The sequence below is a fragment of the Myxine glutinosa genome, chromosome 1 (genome assembly GCF_964187855.1).
Source record: "Myxine glutinosa chromosome 1, kmMyxGlut1.1, whole genome shotgun sequence".
Lineage (NCBI taxonomy): Eukaryota > Metazoa > Chordata > Myxini > Myxiniformes > Myxinidae > Myxine > Myxine glutinosa.
In genome coordinates, this window is record NC_136261.1 from 172,884,714 (window position 1) to 172,912,572 (window position 27,859).

Genomic DNA, 27,859 nt, shown 5'->3' on the forward strand with positions numbered 1-27,859 from the left:
TAAAGGGTGATTCTAAAGGGTGATTCTAAAGGGTTATTCTAAACTGTGATTCCAAAGGGTTATTCTGAAGGGTGATTCTGAAGAAACTTCTCCACCTTGTTGGGAGAGATGATGGCACATTGGGCAATTGTTGGGCAAGCTATAGCTGGCATGTGGGACAAGCTATAGGTGGCACTTTGGGCAAGCCATAGGTGGCACGTGGGGCAAGCCATAGATCGCACATTGGGCAAGCTATAGGTGGCATGTGGGACAAGCTATATGTGACACGTGGGGCAAGCTATAGGTGGCATGTGGGACAAGCTGTAGGTGGCAAGAGGGGCAAGCTATAGGTGGCACGAGGGGCAAGCTATGGGCGGCATGAGGGGTAAGCTATAGATGCCACGTGGGACAAGCTATAGGTCTCACGTGGGGCAAGCAATGGGTGGCATGAGGGGTAAGCTATGGGTGGCATGAGGGCTAAGCTATAGATGCCACGTGGGACAAGCTATATGTGAAACGTGGGGCAAGCTATAGGTGGCATGTGGGGCAAGCTATAGGTGGCACGTGGGACAAGCTGTAGGTGGCAAGAGGGGCAAGCTATAGGTGGCACGAGGGGCAAGCTATGGGTGGCATGAGGGGTAAGCTATAGATGCCACGTGGGACAAGCTATATGTGAAACGTGGGACAAGCTATAGGTGGCACATGGGGCAATTTATAGGTGGCACGTGGGACAAGCTATCGGTGGCACGAGGGGCAAGCTTTTGGTGGCAATGCGGGACAATCTATATGCGGCACGTCGGACAAGCTCTTGTTGGCATGTGGGGCAAGCTATAGGTATAGGTGGCACAAGGGGCAAGCTACAGGTGGCATGAGAGGCAGGCTATAGGTGGCATGAGGGGTAAGCTATAGGTGGCACGAGGGGCAAGCTATATGTGGCATGAGAGGCAAGCTATAGGTGGCATGAGGGGCAAGCTATAGATGGCATGAGGGGCACGCTATAGGTGGCATGAAGGGCAAGCTATAGGTGGCATGAGGGGCAAGCTATAGGTGGCATGAGGAGCAAGCTATAGGTGGCATGAGGGGCAAGCTATAGGTGGCACGTGGGGCAAGCAATAGGTGGCATGAGGGGCAAGCTATAGGTGGCACGAGGGGCAAGCAATAGGTGGCATGAGGGGCAAGCTATAGGTGGCATGAGGGGCAAGCTATAGGTGCCACGTCGGACAAGCTATAGGTGGTACGAGGGGCAAGCTATATGTGACACGTGGGACAAGCTCTTGATGGCACGAGGGACAAGCTATAGATGGCACGTGGGACAAGATATAGGTGGTACGAGGGGCAAGCTATATGTGGCACGTGGGACAAGCTATAGGTGGCACGAGGGGCAAGCTATAGATGGCACGTGGGACAAGATATAGGTGGCATGAGGGGCAAGCTATATGTGAAACGTGGGACAAGCTATAGGTGGCATGAGGGGCAAGCTATATGTGACACGTGGGACAAGCTATAGGTGGCATGAGGTGCAAGCTATAGGTGGCATGAGGGGCAAGCTATATGTGAAACGTGGGACAAGCTATAGGTGGCATGATGGGCAAGCTATATGTGAAACGTGGGACAAGCTATAGGTGCTACGTCGTACAAGCTGTATGTGACCAGATTCTCAGCTCTGATTGGTATACGTTTGAGGGGACATACATACATATATATATATATATATATATATATATATATATATATATATATATATATATATACGTATATACAGTGCATTCAGAAAGTATTCAGACCCCTTCACTTTTTAACATTTTGTTATGTTGCAGCCTTATGCTGAAATCGTTTAAATTCATTTTTTCCCTCATCAATCTGCACTCAATACCCCATAATGACAAAGAGAAAACAGGATTTTAGAAAGTTTTGCAAATTTATCAAGAAGAAAAAACTGAAATATCACATTGACATAAGTATTCAGACCCTTTGCTATGACAGTTGAAATTTAGCTCAGGTGCCTCCCATTTCTCTTGATCATCTTTGAGATGTTTCTCCACCTTGATTGGAGTCCACCTGTGGTAAATTCAATTGATTGGACATGATTTGGAAAGGCACACACCTGTCTATAGAAGGTCTCACAGCTGACAATGCATATCAGAGCAAAAACCAAGCCATGAGGTCGAAGGAACTGCCTGCAGAGCTCAGAGACAGGATTGTGTCGAGGCACAGATCTTGGCAACCCTACAAAAAAAATTCTGCTGCATTGAAGGTTCCCAAGAGCACAGTGGCCTCCATAATTCTTAAATGGAAGAAGTTTGGAACAACCAGGACTCTTCCTGGAGCTGGCCGCCCGGCCAAACTGAGCAATCGGGGGAGAAGGGCCTTGGTAAGAGAGGTGACCAAGAACCTGATGGTCACTCTGGCTGAGCTCCAGAGATCCTGTGTGGAGATGGGAGAAACTTCCAGAAGGACAACCATCACTGCAACACTCCACCGATCTGGGCTTTATGGCAGAGTGGCCAAACGGAAGCCAAACAGTTCAATCTTGGTTTCATCAGACCACAGAATCTTGTTTCTCACAGTCAGAGTCCTTCAGGTGCTTTTTTGCAATCTCCAAGCGGACTTTCGTGTGTCTTTCACTGAGGAGAGGCTTCCTTAAAAATGCCGCTTTGTGTTAAAATTTCAAGTGATTTATTTTGAAATTCCAAGACCCCCTTTATATTTACTTATATTTATTAAATACGAGGAGTAAATACGAGAATTCAGTTCGTTTTCCAAAGCACAAAAGTTCAAAGATATTAAACTGTAATTAAGTAAGGTTTCGTTTTGAGACAAGGCAATTAATTAATTATCGCGATACACTGCACCGTACTTTCAATCGGCAAGGAAACAAGCGGCACGACGTCACGATTAGTTTGGCCAATCAGCAAGTCGCGCATCTTGGCGCAATTTATCTGATGCGTCTCTCGCCGACAATTCGTTTGCGCGTCCACACGTTCATTCAGGTCAGTTGTCTCAGGGATGTAATGTGAATATTGTGCGTATTTATTGTTGTATTTTATACACATTGTCACATCCAATGTCCAACAGGTTCATGCAGATGTCGCGGTCTGGCCAACTTTTATTAACAATCACTTCAGTTATGAATGCTCACTCTCAGTGCTCACTGAAGACAGATTTTGTTTAGTTTGTCTTAAACCATTTTTATATCCATTTTTCACACGAACTTTGGTTGAAAATGAAGTAAATTATCGGAGTTTTTCTCTTCAGCAAACGCGCTGTCGCCTGTACGTCTCGGCTCCCATGGAAAGGCTCAGAAGGGCATCCTGAAAATGATAAATTAATTAATACTGCTGAAGGAGCTGCACCTACAGGCTACAGACAGTCCCATACAATCCGATAGATTTTACACATAAAGATACTTTTTCAGCGGTGAAGCCGCTTCAATATTTGCCCATGTCGACCCTTCCGTCACAAATGAGGAAGAACCTCTCGAACCCACCGTGTTTAATTCTAAAGACTTCCAAAGGGTTATTCTAAACTAAAGGGTTATTCTGAAGGGTTATTCTGAAGGGTGATTCTAAACTGTGATTCCAAAGGGTGATTCTAAAGGGTGATTCTAAAGGGTTACTCTGAAGGGTTATTCCAAACTAAAGGGTGATTCTGAAGGGTTATTCTAAACTAAAGGGTGATTCTAAACTGTGATTCCAAAGGGTTATTCTGAAGGGTGATTCTAAAGGGTGATTCTAAAGGGTTACTCTGAAGGGTTATTCTAAACTAAAGGGTGATTCTAAACTGTGATTCCAAAGGGTTATTCTGAAGGGTGATTCTAAAGGGTTACTCTGAAGGGTTATTCTAAACTAAAGGGTTATTCTGAAGGGTTATTCTAAACTAAAGGGTGATTCTAAAGGGTTATTCTAAAGGGTGATTCCAAAGGGTGATTCTAAAGGGTTATTCTGAAGGGATATTCTGAAGGGTTATTCCAAAGGGTGATTCTGAAGGGTGACTCCAAAGGGTTATTTTAAAGGGTTATTCCAAAGGGTTATTCTAAAGGGTGATTCTAAAGGGTTATTCTCAACTGTGATTCCAAAGGGTTATTCTGAAGGGTGATTCTAAAGGGTGATTCTAAAGGGTGATTCTAAAGGGTGATTCTTAAGGGTTACTCTGAAGGGTTATTCTAAACTAAAGGGTTATTCTGAAGGGTTATTCTAAACTAAAGGGTGATTCTAAAGGGTTATTCTAAAGGGTGATTCCAAAGGGTTATTCTAAAGGGTGATTCTAAAGGGTGATTCTAAAGGGTTATTCTAAACTGTGATTCCAAAGGGTTATTCTGAAGGGTGATTCTAAAGGGTGATTCTAAAGGGTGATTCTAAAGGGTGATTCTAAAGGGTTACTCTGAAGGGTTATTCTAAACTAAAGGGTTATTCTGAAGGGTTATTCTAAACTAAAGGGTGATTCTAAAGGGTTATTCTAAAGGGTGATTCCAAAGGGTTATTCTAAAGGGTGATTCTAAAGGGTGATTCTAAAGGGTTATTCTAAACTGTGATTCCAAAGGGTTATTCTGAAGGGTGATTCTAAAGGGTGATTCTAAAGGGTGATTCAAAAGGGTTATTCTGAAGGGTGATTCCAAAGGGTTATTCTAAAGGGTGATTCCAAAGGGTGATTCTCAAGGGTTATTCTAAAGGGTGATTCCAAAGGGTTATTCTAAAGGGTGATTCTAAAGGGTGATTCTAAAGGGTGATTCCAAAGGGTTATTCTAAAGGGTGATTCTAAAGGGTGATTCTAAAGGGTGATTCTCAAGGGTGATTCTAAAGGGTGATTGCAAAGGGTGATTCTAAAGGGTGTTTCTAAAGGGTTATTCTAAAGGGTTATTCTAAAGGGTGATTCTAAAGGGTTATTCTAAACTGTGATTCTAAAGGGTTATTCTAAAGGGTGATTCTAAAGGGTGATTATAAAGGGTGATTCTAAAGGGTGATTCTAAAGGGTGATTCCAAAGGGTTATTCGAAAGGGTGATTCCAAAGGGTTATTCTAAAGGGTGATTCTAAAGGGTGATTCTAAAGGGTGATTCTAAAGGGTTATTCTAAATGGTGATTCCAAAGGGTTATTCTAAAGGGTGATTCTAAAGGGTGATTCTAAAGGGTGATTCTAAAGGGTTATTCTAAAGGGTGATTCTAAAGGGTTATTCTAAACTTTGATTCCAAAGGGTTATTCTGAAGGGTGATTCTAAAGGGTGATTCTAAAGGGTTACTCTGAAGGGTTATTCTAAACTAAAGGGTTATTCTGAAGGGTTATTCTAAACTAAAGGGTGATTCTAAAGGGTTATTCTAAAGGGTAATTCCAAAGGGTGATTCTAAAGGGTGATTCTAAAGGGTGATTCTAAAGGCTGATTCTAAAGGGTTACTCTGAAGGGTTATTCTAAACTAAAGGGTTATTCTGAAGGGTTATTCTAAAGGGTGATTCCAAAGGGTTATCCTGAAGGGTGATTCTAAAGGGTGATTCTAAAGGGTGATTCTAAAGGGTTACTCTGAAGGGTTATTCTAAACTAAAGGGTTATTCTGAAGGGTTATTCTAAACTAAAGGGTGATTCTAAAGGGTTATTCTAAAGGGTGATTCCAAAGGGTTATTCCAAAGTGTTATTCTAAACTAAAGGGTTATTCTGAAGGGTTATTCCAAAGGGTTATTCTGAAGGGTGATTCTAAAAGGTTATTCTAAACTAAAGGGTTATTCTGAAGGGTTATTCTGAAGGGTTATTCCAAAGGGTTATTCTGAAGGGTGATTCTAAAGGGTTATTCTAAAGGGTGATTCTAAAGGGTTACTCTGAAGGGTTATTCTAAACTAAAGGGTGATTCTAAACTGTGATTCCAAAGGGTTATTCTGAAGGGTGATTCTAAAGGGTTACTCTGAAGGGTGATTCTAAAGTGTGATTCTAAAGGGTTACTCTGAAGGGTTATTCTAAACTAAAGGGTTATTCTAAACTAAAGGGTGATTCTAAAGGGTTATTCTAAAGGGTGATTCCAAAGGGTGATTCTAAAGGGTTATTCTGAAGGGATATTCTGAAGGGTTATTCCAAAGGGTGATTCTGAAGGGTGACTCCAAAGGGTTATTTTAAAGGGTTATTCCAAAGGGTTATTCTAAAGGGTGATTCTAAAGGGTTATTCTAAACTGTGATTCCAAAGGGTTATTCTGAAGGGTGATTCTAAAGGGTGATTCTAAAGGGTGATTCTAAAGGGTTACTCTGAAGGGTTATTCTTAACTAAAGGGTTATTCTGAAGGGTTATTCTCAACTAAAGGGTGATTCTAAAGGGTTATTCTAAAGGGTGATTCCAAAGGGTTATTCTAAAGGGTGATTCTAAAGGGTGATTCTAAAGGGTTATTCTAAACTGTGATTCCAAAGGGTTATTCTGTAGGGTGATTCTAAAGGGTGATTCTAAAGGGTGATTCTAAAGGGTGATTCCAAAGGGTTATTCTAAAGGGTGATTCCAAAGGGTGATTCTCAAGGGTTATTCTAAAGGGTTATTCTAAAGGGTGATTCTAAAGGGTGATTCCAAAGGGTTATTCTAAAGGGTGATTCTAAAGGGTGATTCTCAAGGGTGATTCTAAAGGGTGATTCCAAAGGGTGATTCTAAAGGGTGATTCTAAAGGGTGATTCTAAAGGGTTATTCTAAAGGGTGATTCTAAAGCGTTATTCTAAACTGTGATTCTAAAGGGTTATTCTAAAGGGTGATTCTAAAGGGTGATTCTAAAGGGTGATTCTAAAGGGTGATTCTAAAGGGTGATTCTAAAGGGTGATTCCAAAGGGTTATTCTAAAGGGTGATTCCAAAGGGTTATTCTAAAGGGTGATTCTAAAGGGTGATTCTAAAGGGTTATTCTAAAGGGTGATTCCAAAGGGTTATTCTAAAGGGTGATTCTAAAGGGTGATTCTAAAGGGTGATTCTAAAGGGTTATTCTAAAGGGTGATTCTAAAGGGTTATTCTAAACTTTGATTCCAAAGGGTTATTCTGAAGGGTGATTCTAAAGGGTGATTCTAAAGGGTGATTCTAAAGGGTTACTCTGAAGGGTTATTCTAAACTAAAGGGTTATTCTGAAGGGTTATTCGAAACTAAAGGGTGATTCTAAAGGGTTATTCTAAAGGGTGATTCCAAAGGGTGATTCTAAAGGGTGATTCTAAAGGGTGATTCTAAAGGGTGATTCTAAAGGGTGATACTAAAGGGTTACTCTGAAGGGTTATTCTAAACTAAAGGGTTATTCTAAAGGGTGATTCTAAAGGGTGATTCCAAAGGGTTATCCTGAAGGGTGATTCTAAAGGGTGATTCTAAAGGGTGATTCTAAAGGGTTACTCTGAAGGGTTATTCTAAACTAAAGGGTTATTCTGAAGGGTTATTCTAAACTAAAGGGTGATTCTAAAGGGTTATTCTAAAGGGTGATTCCAAAGGGTTATTCCAAAGTGTTATTCTAAACTAAAGGGTTATTCTGAAGGGTTATTCCAAAGGGTTATTCTGAAGGGTGATTCTAAAAGGTTATTCTAAACTAAAGGGTTATTCTGAAGGGTTATTCTGAAGGGTTATTCCAAAGGGTTATTCTGAAGGGTGATTCTAAAGGGTTATTCTAAAGGGTGATTCTAAAGGGTTATTCTAAAGGGTTATTCTAAAGGGTTATTCTAAACTAAAGGGTTATTCTGAAGGGTTATTCCAAAGGGTTATTCTGAAGGGTGATTCTAAAGGGTTATTCTAAAGGGTTATTCTAAAGGGTTATTCTAAAGGGTGATTCCAAAGGGTTATTCTAAAGGGTTATTCGAAAGGGCGATTCCAAAGGGTTATTCAAAAGGGTTATTCCAAAGGGTGATTCTAAAGGGTGATTCTGAAGGTTGATTCTGAAGGTTGATTCTGAAGGGTTATTCTAAAGGGTGATTCTAAAGGGTGATTCTAAAGGTTGATTCTAAAGGGTGATTCTAAAGGGTGATTCTGAAGGGTGATTCTAAAGGGTGCTTCTAAAGGGTGATTCTGAAGGTTGATTCTGAAGGGTTATTCTAAAGGGTGATTCTAAAGGTTTATTCTAAAGGGTTATTCTAAAGGGTGATTCTAAAGGGTGATTCTGAAGGTTGATTCTGAAGGGTTATTCTAAAGGGTTATTCTAAAGGGTGATTCTGAAGGTTGATTCTGAAGGGTGATTCTAAAGGGTGATTCTAAAGGGTTATTCTGAAGGGTTATTCTAAAGGGTGATTCTAAAGGTTGATTCTGAAGGTTGATTCTGAAGGGTTATTCTGAAGGGTTATTCTAAAGGGTGATTCTAAAGGTTGATTCTGAAGGTTGATTCTGAAGGGTTATTCCAAAGGGTTATTCTAAAGGTTGATTCTGAAGGTTGATTCTGAAGGGTTATTCTGAAGGGTTATTCTGAAGGTTGATTCTGAAGGTTGATTCTGAAGGGTTATTCTGTAGGTTGATTCTAAAGGTTGTTTCTGAAGGGTATTTCTAAAGGGTGATTCTAAAGGTTGATTCTGAAGGTTGATTCTGAAGGGTTATTCTGAAGGGTTATTCTAAAGGGTGATTCTAAAGTTTGATTCTGAAGGTTGATTCTGAAGGGTTATTCCAAAGGGTTATTCTAAAGGTTGATTCTGAAGGTTGATTCTGAAGGGTTATTCTAAAGGGTTATTCTAAAGGTTGATTCTGAAGGGTGATTCTAAAGGGTGATTCTGAAGGGTTATTTTAAAGGGTGATTCTGAAGGTTGATTCTGAAGGGTTATTCTAAAGGCTTATTCTAAAGGGTGATTCTGAAGGGTTATTCTAAAGGCTTATTCTAAAGGGTGATTCTGAAGGGTTATTCTAAAGGGTGATTCTAAAGGGTGATTCTGAAGGGTTATTCTAAAGGCTTATTCTAAAGGGTGATTCTGAAGGGTTATTCTAAAGGCTTATTCTAAAGGCTTATTCTAAAGGGTGATTCCAAAGGGTTATTCTAAAGGTTGATTCTGAAGGGTGATTCTAAAGGGTGATTCTGAAGGGTTATTCTAAAGGGTGATTCTGAAGGGTTATTCTAAAGGCTTATTCTAAAGGGTGATTCTGAAGGGTTATTCTAAAGGCTTATTCTAAAGGGTGATTCTGAAGGGTTATTCTAAAGGGTGATTCTAAAGGGTGATTCTGAAGGGTTATTCTAAAGGGTGATTCTGAAGGGTGATTCTGAAGGGTTATTCTAAAGGCTTATTCTAAAGGGTGATTCTGAAGGGTGATTCTGAAGGGTTATTCTAAAGGCTTATTCTAAAGGGTGATTCTGAAGGGTTATTCTAAAGGCTTATTCTAAAGGTTGATTCTAAAGGGTGATTCTGAAGGGTTATTCTAAAGGCTTATTCTAAAGGGTGATTCTGAAGGGTTATTCTAAAGGCTTATTCTAAAGGGTGATTCTGAAGGGTTATTCTAAAGGGTGATTCTAAAGGGTGATTCTGAAGGGTTATTCTAAAGGGTGATTCTGAAGGGTGATTCTGAAGGGTTATTCTAAAGGCTTATTCTAAAGGCTTATTCTAAAGGCTTATTCTAAAGGGTGATTCTGAAGGGTTATTCTAAAGGCTTATTCTAAAGGCTTATTCTAAAGGGTGATTCTGAAGGTTGATTCTAAAGGGTTATTCTAAAGGCTTATTCTAAAGGGTGATTCTGAAGGGTGATTCTAAAGGGTTATTCTAAAGGGTTATTCTAAAGGGTGATTCTGAAGGGTGATTCTCAAGGGTGATTCTGAAGGGTTATTTCAAAGGCTTATTCTAAAGGCTTATTCTAAAGGGTTATTTTAAAGGCTTATTCTAAAGGGTTATTCTAAAGGGTGATTCTGAAGGGTTATTCGAAAGGGTGATTCTGAAGGGTTATTCTCAAGGCTTATTCTAAAGGGTGATTCTGAAGGGTTATTCTAAAGGCTTATTCTAAAGGGTTATTCTAAAGGCTTATTCTAAAGGGTGATTCTGAAGGGTTATTCTAAAGGCTTATTCTAAAGGCTTATTCTAAAGGGTGATTCTGAAGGTTGATTCTGAAGGGTTATTCTAAAGGGTGATTCTGAAGGGTTATTCTAAAGGGTGATTCTGAAGGGTTATTCGAAAGGCTTGTTCTAAAGGGTGATTCTGAAGGTTGATTCTGAAGGGTTATTCTAAAGGCTTATTCTAAAGGGTGATTCTGAAGGGTTATTCTAAAGGGTGATTCTGAAGGGTTATTCTGAAGGCTTATTCTAAAGGGTGATTCTGAAGGGTTATTCTAAAGGGTGATTCTGAAGGGTGATTCTAAAGGCTTGTTCTAAAGGGTGATTCTGAAGGTTGATTCTGAAGGGTGATTCTGAAGGTTGATTCTGAAGGGTTATTCTAAAGGGTGATTCTGAAGGGTTATTCTAAAGGGTGATTCTGAAGGGTTATTAGAAAGGCTTGTTCTAAAGGGTGATTCTGAAGGTTGATTCTGAAGGGTTATTCTAAAGGGTTATTCTAAAGGGTGATTCCAAAGGGTTATTCTGAAGGGTTATTCTAAAGGGCGATTCCAAAGGGTTATTCAAAAGGGTTATTCCAAAGGGTGATTCTAAAGGGTGATTCTAAAGGGTGATCCTGAAGGTTGATTCTGAAGGTTGATTCTGAAGGGTTATTCTAAAGGGTGATTCTAAAGATTGATTCTGAAGGTTGATTCTGAAGGGTTATTCTAAACTAAAGGGTTATTCTAAACTAAAGGGTTATTGTAAACTAAAGGTTGATTCTGAAGGTTGATTCTGAAGGGTTATTCTGAAGGGTTATTCTAAAGGGTGATTCTAAAGGTTGATTCTGAAGGTTGATTCTGAAGGGTTATTCCAAAGGGTTATTCTAAAGGTTGATTCTGAAGGTTGATTCTGAAGGGTTATTCTAAAGGGTTATTCTAAAGGTTGATTCTGAAGGGTGATTCTAAAGGGTGATTCTGAAGGGTTATTTTAAAGGGTGATTCTGAAGGTTGATTCTGAAGGGTTATTCTAAAGGCTTATTCTAAAGGGTGATTCTGAAGGGTTATTCTAAAGGCTTATTCTAAAGGGTGATTCTGAAGGGTTATTCTAAAGGGTGATTCTAAAGGGTGATTCTGAAGGGTTATTCTAAAGGCTTATTCTAAAGGGTGATTCTGAAGGGTTATTCTAAAGGCTTATTCTAAAGGCTTATTCTAAAGGGTGATTCCAAAGGGTTATTCTAAAGGGTGATTCTAAAGGGTGATTCTAAAGGGTGATTCTAAAGGGTTATTCTAAAGGGTGATTCTAAAGGGTTATTCTAAACTTTGATTCCAAAGGGTTATTCTGAAGGGTGATTCTAAAGGGTGATTCTAAAGGGTGATTCTAAAGGGTTACTCTAAAGGGTTATTCTAAACTAAAGGGTTATTCTGAAGGGTTATTCGAAACTAAAGGGTGATTCTAAAGGGTTATTCTAAAGGGTGATTCCAAAGGGTGATTCTAAAGGGTGATTCTAAAGGGTGATTCTAAAGGGTGATTCTAAAGGGTGATACTAAAGGGTTACTCTGAAGGGTTATTCTAAACTAAAGGGTTATTCTAAAGGGTGATTCTAAAGGGTGATTCCAAAGGGTTATCCTGAAGGGTGATTCTAAAGGGTGATTCTAAAGGGTTACTCTGAAGGGTTATTCTAAACTAAAGGGTTATTCTGAAGGGTTATTCTTAACTAAAGGGTGATTCTAAAGGGTTATTCTAAAGGGTGATTCCAAAGGGTTATTCCAAAGTGTTATTCTAAACTAAAGGGTTATTCTGAAGGGTTATTCCAAAGGGTTATTCTGAAGGGTGATTCTAAAAGGTTATTCTAAACTAAAGGGTTATTCTGAAGGGTTATTCTGAAGGGTTATTCCAAAGGGTTATTCTGAAGGGTGATTCTAAAGGGTTATTCTAAAGGGTGATTCTAAAGGGTTATTCTAAAGGGTTATTCTAAAGGGTTATTCTAAACTAAAGGGTTATTCTGAAGGGTTATTCCAAAGGGTTATTCTGAAGGGTGATTCTAAAGGGTTATTCTAAAGGGTTATTCTAAAGGGTTATTCTAAAGGGTGATTCCAAAGGGTTATTCTAAAGGGTTATTCGAAAGGGCGATTCCAAAGGGTTATTCAAAAGGGTTATTCCAAAGGGTGATTCTAAAGGGTGATTCTGAAGGTTGATTCTGAAGGTTGATTCTGAAGGGTTATTCTAAAGGGTGATTCTAAAGGGTGATTCTAAAGGTTGATTCTAAAGGGTGATTCTAAAGGGTGATTCTGAAGGGTGATTCTAAAGGGTGCTTCTAAAGGGTGATTCTGAAGGTTGATTCTGAAGGGTTATTCTAAAGGGTGATTCTAAAGGTTTATTCTAAAGGGTTATTCTAAAGGGTGATTCTAAAGGGTGATTCTGAAGGTTGATTCTGAAGGGTTATTCTAAAGGGTTATTCTAAAGGGTGATTCTGAAGGTTGATTCTGAAGGGTGATTCTAAAGGGTGATTCTAAAGGGTTATTCTGAAGGGTTATTCTAAAGGGTGATTCTAAAGGTTGATTCTGAAGGTTGATTCTGAAGGGTTATTCTGAAGGGTTATTCTAAAGGGTGATTCTAAAGGTTGATTCTGAAGGTTGATTCTGAAGGGTTATTCCAAAGGGTTATTCTAAAGGTTGATTCTGAAGGTTGATTCTGAAGGGTTATTCTGAAGGGTTATTCTGAAGGTTGATTCTGAAGGTTGATTCTGAAGGGTTATTCTGTAGGTTGATTCTAAAGGTTGTTTCTGAAGGGTATTTCTAAAGGGTGATTCTAAAGGTTGATTCTGAAGGTTGATTCTGAAGGGTTATTCTGAAGGGTTATTCTAAAGGGTGATTCTAAAGTTTGATTCTGAAGGTTGATTCTGAAGGGTTATTCCAAAGGGTTATTCTAAAGGTTGATTCTGAAGGTTGATTCTGAAGGGTTATTCTAAAGGGTTATTCTGAAGGTTGATTCTGAAGGGTGATTCTAAAGGGTGATTCTGAAGGGTTATTTTAAAGGGTGATTCTGAAGGTTGATTCTGAAGGGTTATTCTAAAGGCTTATTCTAAAGGGTGATTCTGAAGGGTTATTCTAAAGGCTTATTCTAAAGGGTGATTCTGAAGGGTTATTCTAAAGGGTGATTCTAAAGGGTGATTCTGAAGGGTTATTCTAAAGGCTTATTCTAAAGGGTGATTCTGAAGGGTTATTCTAAAGGCTTATTCTAAAGGCTTATTCTAAAGGGTGATTCCAAAGGGTTATTCTAAAGGTTGATTCTGAAGGGTGATTCTAAAGGGTGATTCTGAAGGGTTATTCTAAAGGGTGATTCTGAAGGGTTATTCTAAAGGCTTATTCTAAAGGGTGATTCTGAAGGGTTATTCTAAAGGCTTATTCTAAAGGGTGATTCTGAAGGGTTATTCTAAAGGGTGATTCTAAAGGGTGATTCTGAAGGGTTATTCTAAAGGGTGATTCTGAAGGGTGATTCTGAAGGGTTATTCTAAAGGCTTATTCTAAAGGGTGATTCTGAAGGGTGATTCTGAAGGGTTATTCTAAAGGCTTATTCTAAAGGGTGATTCTGAAGGGTTATTCTAAAGGCTTATTCTAAAGGTTGATTCTAAAGGGTGATTCTGAAGGGTTATTCTAAAGGCTTATTCTAAAGGGTGATTCTGAAGGGTTATTCTAAAGGCTTATTCTAAAGGGTGATTCTGAAGGGTTATTCTAAAGGGTGATTCTAAAGGGTGATTCTGAAGGGTTATTCTAAAGGGTGATTCTGAAGGGTGATTCTGAAGGGTTATTCTAAAGGCTTGTTCTAAAGGGTGATTCTGAAGGTTGATTCTGAAGGTTGATTCTGAAGGGTTATTCTAAAGGGTGATTCTGAAGGGTTATTCTGAAGGTTGATTCTGAAGGGTTATTCTAAAGGCTTATTCTAAAGGGTGATTCTGAAGGGTTATTCTAAAGGGTGATTCTGAAGGGTTATTCTAAAGGCTTATTCTAAAGGGTGATTCTGAAGGGTTATTCTAAAGGGTGATTCTGAAGGGTGATTCTAAAGGCTTGTTCTAAAGGGTGATTCTGAAGGTTGATTCTGAAGGGTGATTCTGAAGGTTGATTCTGAAGGGTTATTCTAAAGGGTGATTCTGAAGGGTTATTCTAAAGGGTGATTCTGAAGGGTTATTAGAAAGGCTTGTTCTAAAGGGTGATTCTGAAGGTTGATTCTGAAGGGTTATTCTAAAGGGTTATTCTAAAGGGTGATTCCAAAGGGTTATTCTGAAGGGTTATTCTAAAGGGCGATTCCAAAGGGTTATTCAAAAGGGTTATTCCAAAGGGTGATTCTAAAGGGTGATTCTAAAGGGTGATCCTGAAGGTTGATTCTGAAGGTTGATTCTGAAGGGTTATTCTAAAGGGTGATTCTAAAGATTGATTCTGAAGGTTGATTCTGAAGGGTTATTCTAAACTAAAGGGTTATTCTAAACTAAAGGGTTATTGTAAACTAAAGGTTGATTCTGAAGGTTGATTCTGAAGGGTTATTCTGAAGGGTTATTCTAAAGGGTGATTCTAAAGGTTGATTCTGAAGGTTGATTCTGAAGGGTTATTCCAAAGGGTTATTCTAAAGGTTGATTCTGAAGGTTGATTCTGAAGGGTTATTCTAAAGGGTTATTCTAAAGGTTGATTCTGAAGGGTGATTCTAAAGGGTGATTCTGAAGGGTTATTTTAAAGGGTGATTCTGAAGGTTGATTCTGAAGGGTTATTCTAAAGGCTTATTCTAAAGGGTGATTCTGAAGGGTTATTCTAAAGGCTTATTCTAAAGGGTGATTCTGAAGGGTTATTCTAAAGGGTGATTCTAAAGGGTGATTCTGAAGGGTTATTCTAAAGGCTTATTCTAAAGGGTGATTCTGAAGGGTTATTCTAAAGGCTTATTCTAAAGGCTTATTCTAAAGGGTGATTCCAAAAGGTTATTCTAAAGGTTGATTCTGAAGGGTGATTCTAAAGGGTGATTCTGAAGGGTTATTCTAAAGGGTGATTCTGAAGGGTTATTCTAAAGGCTTATTCTAAAGGGTGATTCTGAAGGGTTATTCTAAAGGCTTATTCTAAAGGGTGATTCTGAAGGGTTATTCTAAAGGGTGATTCTAAAGAGTGATTCTGAAGGGTTATTCTAAAGGGTGATTCTGAAGGGTGATTCTGAAGGGTTATTCTAAAGGCTTATTCTAAAGGGTGATTCTGAAGGGTGATTCTGAAGGGTTATTCTAAAGGCTTATTCTAAAGGGTGATTCTGAAGGGTTATTCTAAAGGCTTATTCTAAAGGTTGATTCTAAAGGGTGATTCTGAAGGGTTATTCTAAAGGCTTATTCTAAAGGGTGATTCTGAAGGGTTATTCTAAAGGCTTATTCTAAAGGGTGATTCTGAAGGGTTATTCTAAAGGGTGATTCTAAAGGGTGATTCTGAAGGGTTATTCTAAAGGGTGATTCTGAAGGGTTATTCTAAACTAAAGGGTTATTCTAAACTAAAGGGTTATTGTAAACTAAAGGTTGATTCTGAAGGTTGATTCTGAAGGTTGATTCTGAAGGGTTATTCTAAAGGGTGATTCTAAAGGGTTATTTTGAAGGGTTATTCTCAAGGGTGATTCTAAAGGGTGATTCTAAACTAAAGGGTTATTCTGAAGGGTTATTCTAAACTAAAGGGTGATTCTAAAGGGTTATTCTAAAGGCTTATTCTAAAGGGTGATTCTGAAGGGTTATTCTAAAGGGTGATTCTGAAGGGTTATTCTAAAGGCTTGTTCTAAAGGGTGATTCTGAAGGTTGATTCTGAAGGGTTATTCTAAAGGGTGATTCTAAAGATTTATTCTGAAGGTTGATTCTGAAGGGTTATTCTAAACTAAAGGGTTATTCTAAACTAAAGGGTTATTGTAAACTAAAGGTTGATTCTGAAGGTTGATTCTGAGGGTTGATTCTGAAGGTTGATTCTGAAGGGTTATTCTAAAGGGTGATTCTAAAGGGTTATTTTGAAGGGTTATTCTCAAGGGTGATTCTAAAGGTTGATTCTAAAGGGTTATTTTGAAGGTTGATTCTGAAGGGTTATTCTAAAGGGTGATTCTAAAGGGTTATTCGAAAGGGTTATTCTCAAGGGTTGTTCATTAACATACAACTTGTCCAAGCGAGCAAGTACAATATTATTCTGAATGCATCGACACCATGTGTATTGCCTGATTGATGGGTGCTGTACCCGCCATATATCTGTGAAATTCATTTGTTTTTAAAATTTGGTGAGGGGGGTTGTGGGGCAGGATGGGGCTCTGCACTGTTCCTGTCTCGTTGGGATTGGAGGGTGCCATTAAAATCTCCACCAATACAAACATGAGTGTCTTGGTCTTTTAGGGCATTTTGGCTGTCGAGGGAAGTTAGGTGTGTCCCAAGGTTATTTTAAAAATCTCGCCGAGCTACAGGCATACTTGGGGCACAGATATTAAAAATAGTATAAAATTTTCCACAGTAGTGGAATTCTAGGGATGCTGGAGATCCCTTTTGTATTTCGTTAAATTTAAGCAATGAAGGCGAAAAGGAGGGGCTAAGAATTATTGCTTTACCGCCTTTACGGGATTCACTGTTACCAAAAAAGTAAAGGCCAGGGAAGAGCCTACACCACTCTGCGACACAGCAGTCGTTGGCATGGGTCTCTTGCAAAAGGGCAATGTCAACTTTCTTCTGTAATAAAAAATTTCTTACTTGAACTTTACGGACAGAGCTACATCCTCCGTTAATATTCAAGCTACAAATCGAAAAACTCATTACAAACACAAGGAGGAGTGACCACCACTCAATTTTTTGATAGCAGTTCATTCTTAGCTTTTTGTATACACTTCTTTAACCGGTGATGTTGGGAGGAATTGAAATTGAAAACATGGGGCCATTTTACCATCAATCCAGCGGAATGTATAAAATCAGGTAGCTCCGGAAAAAAGGTTCCTATAACAACATTCCTTTTTCGGAATGTGCCCTGAAGAAACCTTTTTATCTCACAGGGAGGGATTGGAGGGGTTCCTTCTTCCTTAAGGCCGCCACATTCACCAACAGAGTCATCTATATCAGATGGCTCAGATGATGTGTCATACTGGTTTTCATCATTTAGTTCCTCACCGTCATCACATCCCTCCACATTATCGGATGGGGCATAGTCCATAGAGGGAGGGGATGGGGAGGCAGAGAAATGAGCCATCTTCAGGGGAGGGGAGGGGGGGGTGAGGGGAGGGGGAGGTACTAATTTTGCGGTTCAACCATATCAGTTTCTAGGTCAGTAGACAAGGGCGAGAATCCATCCACATCTATGTCCTCCAATACAGAGAAACGATGTTCTGTGACGATGGACAAATCTGGGGCAGGGGGAGGGGCTGTCGGTTTTCAGTTCTTGGTTTTTTAAAGAGATGACCGTTTTCATCTGTTGTTTGCAAATGTCTTTTTCCTTTTGGGCAGACTAATTGAAACTCGTCCTGGTTAGTGGGAAGAGATTGCAGGGGATTGGGGGGATGGGGGGGGGGGGGGGGGAGGGAGGACGTAATCATCGGGGGAGGATTTCCATCGACTACCTCGGAGAGAGAGATAGGATCAGTTGTCGCAGGAAGCAAGCTGTGATTTAACGATGTCGCCTAGCGGGTGAGGTCTATTGTTGACAAGAGATGGCTGCAATTAGTTCCTGCAGTAGAGGGAGGGGGCCCCGTTTCAAGGGGAGGGGAGGGGGTATGGCAGGGATGCTTGGTTCGGTGGTAGGAAGGCTTGGGTCGGTGGTAGAAGGACTTGGATCAGTAATAGGAACGTTTGGGTCGGTGGTGGGAAGGCTTGGGTCGGTGGTGGGAGGGCTTGGGTCGGTGGTAGGAAGGCTTGGGTCGGTGGTGGGAGGGCTTGGGTCGGTGGTGGGAGGGCTTAGGTCGGTGGTAGGAAGGCTTGGGTCGGTGGTGGGAAGGCTTGGGTCGGTGGTAGGAAGGCTTGGGTCGGTGGTGGGAGGGCTTGGGTCGGTGGTGGGAGGGCTTGGGTCGGTGGTGGGAGGGCTTGGGTCGGTGGTAGGAAGGCTTGGGTCGGTGGTGGGAGGGCTTGGGTCGGTGATGGGAGGACTTGGGTCGGTGGTGGGAAGGCTTGGGTCGGTGGCGGGAAGGCTTGGGTTGGTGGTGGGAAGGCTTGGGTCGGTGGTGGGAAGGCTTGGGTCGGTGGTGGGAGGGCTTGGGTCGGTGGTGGGAGGGATTGGGTCGGTGGTAGGAAGGCTTGGGTCGGTGGCGGGAAGGCTTGGGTCGGTGGTGGGAAGGCTTGGGTCGGTGGTGGGAAGGCTTGGGTCGGTGGTGGGAAGGCTTGGGTCGGTGGTGGGAAGGCTTGATTCGGTGGTGGGAGGGCTTGGGTCGGTGGTGGAAGGGTTTGGATCGGTGGTGGGAAGGTGGGAGGCTTGCTTATTCCCGGTTCGGAGGGGAGGTTGTACTTGTGGAGAATTCTCTTTTCGGGGACAGTCATGCTTAACATGCCCAAATTGTCCGCAACCAAAACATTTTAAAACGTTGGTGGACACGTAAACTGTATATTCATTCTGTTGATGCTTTAATTTTACGATAAGGTTTAAATCCTTCTGGGAATCTTTTAAAATCATAAACACCTGCCGCCGGAATGAGACCACGTGTCTTAAATCGTTGTTCCGTGACCCGAAGAGAATCATGGAGATACGAGACACGATGGTACCATATCGGGATGACTCTTTCATTAATACATCGTCGGATACAAATGGGGGGCAATTGGATATCACGACTTTTATTGCTGGGCTGTCGAGTGCGGAAACCATAACAAATAAACCTGGATCGATTGTCTAACCCTGTTCGACAATTTGTGGGACACAATCCGCGTCGGACAAAAAATAACGATCCGCTTGTTCATCCGCGAAGTGGCAACAACCTTGTCGATCCCGACAACACGACCGGTCGCGAGGACAACGTCCTCGACACTAACCTCACATTCCGGAGGTACACAAAAGAACCCGTTCTTACGGGTCAGGCTCTGAAAAGCCGTAAATCGAGATAGTGCAGCTGTCATGCTGGAACAGCTGCACTTACAACCCCTCCCCGACTCGGGGAGAGTGAATATATAATATAATCTTCTCTACCCGAACTCCGGGGATGGGAAGTAAACAGACCGCTCCGATTTCCCTAACTTCGGGAAAGGGAGGCAACAAAACAAACTGAAGGAAAGATAAACGAAAGGAAAAAAAGGAAAATAGAGGTTTAAGATGAGAGAGCAAACACCGATAGGGCGACGCCCAAAAACGACAAACCCTTACCAGCAATCACCCTGTGCTCTCCGGCTCTCTCTCCGTCTCAACATATATGGGAATCAATGGGAAAACACTACAAACAGCCAAACAGCCACAGGGACACAAAGGGGTGAACGGGGGGGGGGGGGGGGGGGGGGGGGAAGGGAGCAACAACACAGGGCACTCATATCACAGGGCTCCACAAGCAGACGCCATGACAGTACAATCAGCATACAAATGGCCAGCAGGTGGCGAGAGAGAGAGAGAGAGCGAGAGAGAGCGAGAGAGAGAAAATACATGTGCAAGGCCTTTTGTCAGGGCCTGGCAGGTGGGCGGGGCTGTTGTTTGAGGGTGTCCTGGCTCCCGATTGGTGGAGCCCGTCACTTTGCCCCCCACAAGCTCCCCCAAAGTTCCTCAGGCCCTGTTTGGTACATTTGAAAAGTTTCCGGTCCAGAAAATGTTGTTGCTGGCATCCACTCTTGAGGCGTTTGGTCTGTCTTCTGTCCTTCAAGACTTTGAATCAAACTGTGGATGCAATCTTGGTGCATCTGCCTGGCTAATATCACTTATAAGTGGAGGGCCTGTCTTTCCTTCCCCAACACATAAAGATATACTAACCTGAAAAAAGGGGAAGGGGCTAAGATAATGGCCTGCTATGAAATAACTATTCTAAGCGACCTGTAAGGTCGTTGCCATTACTTCTAAGTGGTTTACCAAAACCACAACACAATTTTCCTCACAAACAACATGACCGATATGTACCAAATTTGGTATTATGCATCAGAACATTAAGGTCTCATGGGTTTGTGCTTTCCATTCAGATCCGCCCCCTGTAAGAGGCTGAAAAGGGGGGCTTCGCCTCAAATTCACAAAATTTATTTTAAAATCTTCTCAGAAACTTTGGGTGAAATAACCGTCAGTCTCCCACGGGGCTATTTATTTTATCATTAATATGATGATGAAACGATGGACATCTCGATTTATTGGATGCATTGGCCTTGTGTATGAAGACTCTGTTGAACTTGCATTTTAAGATAATGACCCATTTATTTGTCAAGAGTGTGAGGATAAGAGTGGGCATTGCATCTTTCTTCACCCTCTTTCTCCTTGAAAGTACCAAGACTGGCAGCTAGACTTGCTTTAAAACATTTTATGCAATGTCAAGTTTGCAGATACTATGTCTTACCGCAAGAACGTTTGCAACATACCAAATGTTATTCTAGTTAAGAACTTTTTTTCCAGCACCGGCAAGCAATTATTGAGCACAGAGTGAGCAATACATTACAACATTGTCAAATGTCTTCACCAAACTCTCCATACAGTCACGTGAAAAGTAAGTACACCCCATGTAAAGTTTTGACTTTTTCAACATATTTCAACATACAGCTATTTGATCTTTATTTCAACAATATTGATAGATAAAGGTGATATAATACAACAACTATCATGAAACATTTACATTTTGTAGTCCATTGTATAATTTAAATAAACATAAATGCAAATTTCACATGTGGAAAAAGTAAGTACACCCCTACATTTATCATTACTTCAAATACCTAAAATTAGAATCAGGTCCACCAGCTCAGGTGCAAATGATTAGAACATCGTTAGAGAGGATCTTGGAGGAACCTGTCTTATTTAAACCTCAGACATTTAGTTCGGTTTGCTCTTTGTTGTTGAAGTGTGCGGCGTCACCATGCCTAGATTAAAAGAGCTCTCTGAGGCCTTCAGAAAGAAGGTTATAGATGCCTACGAGTCTGGGAAGGGATTTAAAAAGATGTCCAAACAATTTGAAATCAATCATTCGACTGTCCGGAAGATCATCTACAAGTGGAGAAGATTCCAAACAACTGCCAACTTGTTCAGGCCAGGCCGCCCCAGCAAGTTCAGCCCGAGAGCAGACCACAAGATGCTGAAAGAAGTCTCTAAGAACCCCAGATTGTCATCACGGGACCTACAGGTAGCTCTTGCCCCTGTTGATGTCAAAGTGCACGAGTCTACCATTAGAAAGAGGCTGCACAAATTTGATCTACATGGGAGGTGTGCCAGGAGGAAACCTTTGCTGTCCAGAAAGAACATCAAGGCAAGACTAAAGTTTGCCAATGAACACCGAGGCAAAGACCAGCACTTCTGGAACAATGTGCTCTGGACAGATGAGTCAAAGGTAGAGCTTTTTGGCCACAGTACCAGAAGACATGTTTGGAGAAAACCAAAGACAGCATTTGACCACAAGAACCTGATACCAACTGTAAAGCATGGTGGTGGAAATATTATGGTTTGGGGCAGCTTTGCTGCATCAGGGCCTGGGCAGCTCACCATCATAGAATCCACTATGAATTCTTCATTGTACCAGGGGGTGCTTGAGGATAATGTGAGGCCATCTGTCGGAAAGTTGAACCTCAACCGAAGGTGGACCTTGCAACATGACAATGACCCTAAACATACCAGTAAATCCACCAAGGAATGGCTGAAAAGAAAGAAATGGAGGGTTCTGGAATGGCCAAGTCAAAGCCTGGATCTAAATCCCATCGAGATGTTGTGGGGGGATTTGAATGGAGCTGTGCATGCAAGAAACCCCTCAAACATCACACAGCTGAAATAATTCTGCATGGAGGAGTGGGCAAAAATTTCTCCCAGTCGATGTCAGAGACTGGTAGACAGTTATAAGAAACGCCTACTTGAGGTTGTTTCTGCCAAAGGTGGCAATACCACCTATTAGAGCCAAGGGTGTACTTACTTTTTCCACATGCGAAATTTGCATTTGTTTATTTAAATTATACAATGGACTACAAAATGTAAATGTTTCATGATATTTGTTATATTATATCACCTTTATCTATCAATATTGTTGAAATGAAGATCAAATAGCTGTACATGTTGAAAAAGTCAAAAATTTACATGGGGTGTCCTTACTTTTTCACGTGACTGTAGGTCCAAGCACCCCCTTCATCCCTGCCTGCTGTCGTCGTTGATTTGCGCATGCTGGTACTATGATATTATCTATCTATAATTCCAGTAATCTCTGTGTGTATGTATGTATGTATGTATGTATGTATGTCTGTGACCGCTGTTTCTCGACAACCACGGGTCCGATATACTTTAAACTTGCCAGGTATATTGCTGGGGACCCGAGGATGTGCCTTTTCAAGGTTTCATATTAATCGGACAAGTAGTTACCGAGCTATGTCCAAAAAACGATTCAACCAATCAGAGAGCAGCGAGCTATCACGTGTGCCGAACGTGGCGAACAGACTCTGCCTCGGACGGCACATTTGAGAGCGTATTCATTTATTTCACGTTGGAAAACTATGTTGCCGTTAAACTATGTTTTAAAACTAATTAAAACTAATTTGCGATTCATTCGCTTTCCTGCGCGTTTGTGCACGCGATGGCGATTTCTTTACCAAACTCCGCAAGCCGTTCGCTTTGGACCAAACCATTTCATGTAAATAGAGGGGGGGGATTGTCACCGTACTCGCAAGCCGTTCGCTTTGGACCAAACCATTTCATGTAAATAGAGGGGGGGGATTGTCACCGTACTCGCAAGCCGTTCGCTTTGGACCAAACCATTTCATGTAAATAGAGGGGGGGGGGGGGGGGATATAATTTTAGATATATATATAGTACGGGCATGCCCTAGTAATTATAAACACCATAAAATAAAGTGTTGTGAAATTATTATGAGATACAGTACACTGCAAAGAAAAATTTCATGTATCGCAAAGTGTTGGGTATTTATAGAGGTATGGCAAAAGTCATTGATTTCGGGGATATCAAGACTTACCCATAACCCGAGACAAAGAAGAGGAGGTAGTAGGGTAAGTGTCTTTCAGTCAAAGAGTAGTTAATGCATGGAATGGTCTGGTCTCTCTGGAAAGGTAGAGGCAGTGGAGGGCAAACTTTGGTTTAAATTTTGGTAATTGGTTTAAATTCGAATTAGATCGGTACCTGGATACATTGGAGATACATGAAGGGTATGAAGATATTGGCAGGACTTGTAGGTAGCCTGTTTGTGGGTGGGTGATGGATATTGGGGTTGGTGCAGCACAGGCATGATGGGCTGAATGGCTTCCTTCTGTACCATAGTTCCTTTGTATCACTGTGTGTCATTCAACTCATAGCAACATCATGCAAATGGAGCACAAAGCAACTAGTTGGCATCATTCCTGGGGTGATCCAGTGCTACCAGATATGGTAGGTGGGAGTGCGTTGACAGCTTAACTCGACTCAGTGTATACCGGGGCCACCGAGGGACCTGTAAATGGGCCCTGGGGCAATACTAAGTGTCAGGCCCCCTTCATTTTTACTCCTGCCCCACTTTCAGCACCCCTGTGTATATGCAGCCTCTGATCTATCCTGCCTGCCAACTTCCTGCCAATCCCTTCTGATGTATTAGACATGCATTTTTACTCCTGCCAGGGAGTAATGCATTGATCGTGTCCGTCCGTGTGTGTGTTCGTGTGTTCGTGTGTTTGTGAACAAGACATCTGGAAAAGTTCTGAAATGGATTTGGATGAAAGTTGGTGGGATGAAGGAAGAATTGATTAGTTTTTGGTGAAGCTCAGGATATTATTCCGGATCCAGGATTTTTTTGAAGGATTTTTTTTACCATTGGAAGATAGGGCTCAGCAGCGGCCACCCACGGCGGGAGTATGCGCTCTACTGAGTGGCGTTCTCGTCCTTAACGAAGTATTTTTACACTGCTCATTACCAGATGATCTTTTACTGTTTATAAGATGTTCAATTTCACTGACAATGTATTATCCATAAATTCTGATGCCATCCAAGAAATCGAAAACACTGGTTGTGAAAACATTATGACAATACTAGGGGAGGGGAGGGGGGGGGGGCATTGGGTCCTTTGGAACACATTTTCATTCATCTTGCAACATACCAGCCTGCCGGACTCGGGGGTCTTTTGGGTCCTTGGGGACTTTTGGGTCCTCGAGGACTTTTGGGTCATATTGGTCCTCATGGACTTTTTGGGTCTTTGGGTCCTGAGGAACCTTTCGTTCTTTTGGATCCTCGGTGACTTTTGGGTCTTTTAGGTCCTCAAGAACTTTTGGGCCCTCAGGGACTTTTGGGTCTTCTGGGTCCTCGCAAACTTTTGGGTCTTTTGGGTCCTCGCAAACTTTTGGGTCTTTTGGGTGCTTGGGGACTTTTGGGTCATTTGGGTCTTCTGGGTCCTCGGGAACTTTTGGGTCTTTGTGGTCTTTTGGAGCCTTTGGGTACTAAGGATCTAAGGGGTCTTCAAAGGTCGAAGTGGGAAGCAGTCCAAAGAATTTAAAGGTGCATTTCAATAGTACGTAATATGTAATTAATTAATAGACTATATAAACGGCACTTGGTAGAGAGTATACCTGGAACACACAAGGCTGAACAGTGTGATTCGTATCCCACTGATAGGCCTGATCTGGATCCAGAACTGAATCAAAATCTAATCGGCTTGTTCTTGTCACTTAATCAACTCGTCCACCAAGTTTTATCATAACTTGTCCATAACGTTTTTAAACATCATGTCATATATTATATCGTTTTTGGCCCGATCTCTCAATGGTGAAGAATGACTTAAAAATTAAATAATTCTGATATCCGAATCCATATTCAGATCTTCACCAAAATCGAAATGATTCATCCTTGTCACACACCCAACCTCTCCACCAAGTTTCGTCCAAATCCGTCCACAATCTTTTGAGATATCCTGCTATGTATCGTTTTTGGTCCCTTCTCACAACGGTGAAGAATCACTTAAAAAATTCTAGTAGCCGGATCCGAATCCGGATCTTCACCAAAATCTAATAATTTCTTCCTTGTCACATACGCTACAACTCTGCCAAATTTCTTCCGAATCCGTGCACAACGTTTTGAGATATCTTGTTCACAGACAGACAGACAGGGGTGAAAACATAACCTCCATCGAACTTCGGTGGCGGAGGTAACTACGTAATTATTCGACACAAAAGGTATGACACACACACTTCATCCATTTATAGTAGATTTACTATTACTTGATTGAGGGCATATCTGTACAGTTGAACACAAAGACAAGTTTGACATCTTATCCAAACGAGGTCATCGTGAAAAATGTTGTTGTGTTTGTGTCCTTCCCCCTCTCTCCCCATCTTGTCTGCCGCTCCCCTTATTTTTTGTGTTTTGTATGTCGGTTTGACTTTTTGTGTGATTAATGTTAGCTCTTTCACGAGCCTCGATCTTGTATACAAAAAAAGAAGAAAAAAAAAAGGTTTCTGTAAACATGACATGAGGGAGGTGTGACAACAAAATTGAGCCTCGACTTTGTAGTTTAAACGGTGTACTGAAATGTCCTGTACTGTGTACTCTCGTTTTCCCCTCATTAATAAGCAGCTTCCTCATGGCCTGCATTATCCATTCATGAGGTTTCATGCTGAGCTCACATTCCTCCGAGAAATACTGTAATCTCGATGTTGAACACAAACCATAATGTGATTTTTATTCAATCAAAATTCATTTTTAATCTCAAACTGCTCCATCCCTCGAAAATAGTCAATGTATTTTATACAAAACCGAATTCACCTGATAATCTGCACTTATATACCGAATGAGACTGATTAAATCGAAGTTTCTGTGTATAAATACCTTCGATTCCATCTTGATAATTTCTTATCATAGGAAGCTTGCATTAATCATATGTTAAATTATAACGGTAGTCAGTAGAGCGCATACCACTGCCAGGCTGAACAGTTTACGTTTTGGATCCCACTGATAGGACGGATCTTCTCACTTGAACCAAACCTAACTGGCTTGTTCTTAACTCATCCACCAAGTTTTGTTATAACTTGTCCATAGCTTTTTGAAATACCCCGGTATATATTGTTATGGCCCCTCAATGGTGAAGAATCACTTAAAAATTCTCGTATCCAGATTTTCACCAAAATCTAATCAATTTGTCCTTGTCACACGTCCAACCTGTCCACCATATTTTGTCCAAATCCGTCCACAATTTTTTGAGATATCCTGCTCACAGACAACCAGACAGGGGTGAAAACATAACCTCCTTCCACCTGTAGAAATTATTGTGTGTATGAATTTCTACTCACTAGTGGTCATGTGGTGGTTAGATGCTTTCTGGCAAGTCTCCATTACGCTCAACAAACGTGGCCAAACGGGAGTAAAGGTGGATATTCCACCGAGATGCAGCCAATGCTCCCCAGAATCTGGTCAAAGGTCTTGCTCGGTGGGTAAACCCACAGTGAAATGTTGATTTTCAGGAGACAAAAATACCAATGCGTGACCAGAGCGGTGGTTAAACAAAATGATTATTTTGAATAACAAAAACCGAATAACAATGAAGAACAAAAACCGATCTAAAATGGCTGAAGAAAAAAAAATAACCTCGGGAAGTAGAAAAGTTAATCGGGTTGTTTGAATGGTGAGTGGGTGGTGAAGTAGTACTCTGCTGATAGTCCCAAGGGAGATCAAAGAACAGTGAAGTACAGTATTTATCCGCTCCATGTTAATACACCTTTTAGCTCAAAGCCCCTCGAGAGTAGAGAGTCTGCATAAAACAAAACCTCTTTTTATTCCTCATGCTTAGGCATCACATATTCAGAGTTGATTGGGAGTTCCTGGTTTTAAACCATGCCCCACTAACTGAACATGTACTCAGAGATGATTGGTTGTTCCTGGTTTTAAACCATGCCCCACTAACCGAACACGTACTCAGAGATGCTTGGTTGTTCCTGGTTTTAAACCATGCCCCACTAACCGAACACATACTCAGAGATGCTTGGTTGTTCCTGGTTTTAAACCATGCCCCACTAACTGAATACGTACTCAGAGTTGATTGGTTGTTCCTGGTTTTAAACCATGCCCCACTAACTGAACATGTACTCAGAGATGATTGGTTGTTCCTGGTTTTAAACCATGCCCCACTAACCGAACACGTACTCAGAGTTGATTGGTTGTTCCTGGTTTAAAACCATGCCCCACTAACCAAACACGTACTCAGAGATGATTGGTTGTTCCTGGTTTTAGACGACGCCCCACTAACCTAACATTTGCAAGGAGTGCGTCATTATGTGAGGAACAAGCTTGGTGAATTGATTCTACCTGCACCGCCTGTTCATGTAGAAACTGATACATGTAAAACTATAAGTCACGACACACCCACCTTCAAATGGCAGAGGAAATAAACATCTCACCTCAACATTAGTCATCTATCTATAATTCCAGTAATCTCTGTGTGTCTGTGTGTGTGTGTGTTTGTCTGTGACCGCTGTTTCTCGACAACCACGGGTCTGATCTAATTGAAACTTGCCAGATATATTGCTGGGGACCTGAGGATGTGCCTTTTCAAGGTTTGAAATTAATCGGACAAGTGGTTCCCAAGGTATGGTCACCGTACTCGCAAGCCGTTCGCTTTGGCTTTGCGAATGGACCAAACTATTTCATGTAAATAGAGGGGGGGGGGGGGGGGGGTTCTACCGTACTCGCAAGCCGTTCGCTTTGGCTTTGCGAATGGACCAAACCATTTCATGTAAATAGAGGGGGGGGTTCTGTGGTCGTTACTGCCACGTGGTTTCAAAGTTTTTTTTTGTTGTTGTTGTTTGCACGCATGTTTTTTTGCACCCACGTACGGGCACGCCCTAGTCTCTCTATAATGCAAGCAATCTCTGTGTGTCTGTGTGTCTGTCTGTGTGTATG

General features: G+C 41.4%; 2 protein-coding genes across 2 annotated transcripts in view; one reads left to right on the top strand and one right to left on the bottom strand.

The window, feature by feature from the left end:
- The window catches only part of GSR (glutathione-disulfide reductase), a 112,517-nt gene extending 93,121 nt beyond the window's left edge, over positions 1-19,396 (bottom strand). The window contains exon 1 of the mRNA XM_078780225.1: positions 19,205-19,396. The gene's annotated coding sequence lies outside the window, so the exon portion shown is untranslated. The remainder of the gene's footprint in view (positions 1-19,204) is intronic.
- Positions 2,886-27,859, top strand: part of LOC137431304 (HORMA domain-containing protein 1) — a 182,176-nt gene continuing 157,202 nt past the window's right edge. The window contains exon 1 of the mRNA XM_078780240.1: positions 2,886-2,969. The gene's annotated coding sequence lies outside the window, so the exon portion shown is untranslated. The remainder of the gene's footprint in view (positions 2,970-27,859) is intronic.